The following is a 2,112-nucleotide window of genomic DNA, read 5'->3' as shown; positions in this document are numbered from 1 at the left end:
TATATATATATCACAGATTCATCTATCACAGATTTTTTGTTTGTTGCTTATTAAAATGTATGACAATCCTATGTCACAAAAAAATCTTTCAGACCCCCATGACACAAAACAGAAGAAGAGGGTAAAAAATAATGGATGGAATATGAAAACACAGAAAATATGTACATTTTAGCAGACTTTGTCATGCTCTGATGGACAAGTCAAACACCTGCCATTGTTTCTTGGGTGGAAAAACATCAAGTTTGAGTTTGATTAGCCTCATTTGAACGGTCTTCCATTTACGTTCTAACACATTTTCTTGTGTTAGAAACAGACATCTCTCTGGCAAGCTCAGCTCAGCTTTACAAGTTACACATTTCAGCATAAACTGTGGTTTATGTATCCAAGATCTATGTACTGTTGTTGTGTAAATGTGTGTAGTGTTGATGGTGKAGAGAACACAACAAACAAGGCTATAAACACATCAGATAAGGTTAAAAATGTAAAGAAAAGAAAGGAAAAGAACTGCACACACATTAACTTATGAGTAAAATGTAAAACTGTAAACAGCTGATGTGACTTTTTACAGCATACAATGAATTAAAAAATAATAAATGCAACATCATCATAATAATAATAATAATAATAATAATAATAAGTAGTAGTAGTAGTAGTTTACCACGTAGTAACAGCAGCTGTGAAAGCCGAGTTTATAACTAACAACTACTTCAGTATGTCTATAAAATACTGATATTTTCATAGCCTGCATTTAAAAGAATTAGGTACAGACAGAGATAATCGTGTTTCTTGTGTTTTTGTGTAGACTGGTCTTAACTTGAAAGAACAGCTGACATTTTTAGGCTACTAGTTGAAGTCATTTTTTATTAACAAAATACGCTTAATATAAACCTTTAACGTGACTTCATGAATGCAGCAGTTAGAGATMTCACAGGTGTACGTGTAACTCGTATGATAAAACAAGCACAGATGAAAAAAACTACTGAACACAATTCTAACATACAAGTAGCTGAAAAAAAGAGTTAACCAGCTAACAACAGTAAACCAATGACGTATTTTRCTGAAACGCTGTTTTTTTTAAGTATAAACACCACGCGTGTATATTCGGCAGTAATTGTTTTGTTCTGGAAACTGTGTTAAGAGTAGGTTTTTGAAAGAAAAGTCAGGTCTACTCACTTCAAGTAAGAGGCTCCACAGGCTTTATTTACTTCCTACTTCCTGAGACACGTAGAGTTGACGCTATAAACCCCGCCTCTGCTCGCAGCCTATTGGTCTGTTTCTGTGACACGAGGAAGTTGAGGGTGTATTAAATTTATTATTAGATTAAATTGATGTTTGTTTTATAGGAAATTTACATTTGAGTAGCAGCAATTTGTAACGTATATGAAAAGAAATATCAAAAAGCTCCTTAAAGCACTCTAATATTAAAAACGAGACACAGAAAACATCTATTAAAAATGATATTAGATGGCACATACGAAAAAAAAATTTAAATAAGTAATTTTTTTCAAACTTTTTCAAAATCATTGTTTGGCACAATTAAAGGTAGCCTACTCACTGGAAAATATTAAATCAAACAAAAAGGTAGTCAGATAATGCAAGTGGAAGGAGTTTCTGCAGTACCGGTTTTCCAGATATTAATATCCTTATGAAATGTGGGTTCGCACGTATTGTAAAGAAATCCCTTGGTGGAATCTGCCAAAAACCACAAAGAAGCTTGAGTCACACGATTAACATCAGGCTGAACACAGTCTGCATAAATGTGATCAGTAGGCTAAGTTCAAAATCATTCACTGTAGCTCTTTCTGATGGTAAATAAACATACTGTAAATGCTACATAGCATCCAGTCAAACATTTTGCTTTAAAATTCAACCTGTATATATGACTTGGATAGTAACTTTTACATTATACTCAATTCAAATGTGCCCACTTATGTTTATATGTGTGTGTGTGTGTGTGTGTGTGTGTGTGTGTGTGTGTGTGTGTGTGTGTGTGTGTGTGTGTGTGAAAACAAGTAGTGAGTCCTCTCTTTCTATCTCTTGTATCTGTTCCCACCCCCAGTCTGTTCCTCTGGTGTTGTTGCCATGGAAACAACAGAACTGGCAGTAGCCCTG

General features: G+C 34.2%; 1 protein-coding gene across 2 annotated transcripts in view; it reads right to left on the bottom strand.

Annotated features, from left to right (window-relative positions):
- The window catches only part of slc39a11 (solute carrier family 39, member 11), a 237,177-nt gene extending 235,923 nt beyond the window's left edge, over nucleotides 1–1,254 (bottom strand). For both annotated transcript variants that reach the window (XM_014021884.1, XM_014021885.1), the window contains exon 1: nucleotides 1,174–1,254. The gene's annotated coding sequence lies outside the window, so the exon portion shown is untranslated. The remainder of the gene's footprint in view (nucleotides 1–1,173) is intronic.
- Between the last annotated feature and the right edge of the window lie 858 nt (nucleotides 1,255–2,112).

This window comes from Austrofundulus limnaeus, unplaced genomic scaffold (genome assembly GCF_001266775.1).
Source record: "Austrofundulus limnaeus strain Quisiro unplaced genomic scaffold, Austrofundulus_limnaeus-1.0 Scaffold309, whole genome shotgun sequence".
Classification (NCBI taxonomy): domain Eukaryota; kingdom Metazoa; phylum Chordata; class Actinopteri; order Cyprinodontiformes; family Rivulidae; genus Austrofundulus; species Austrofundulus limnaeus.
The sequence above is the reverse complement of the archived record's forward strand: the minus strand, read 5'-3'. Positions and strand labels throughout refer to the sequence as shown.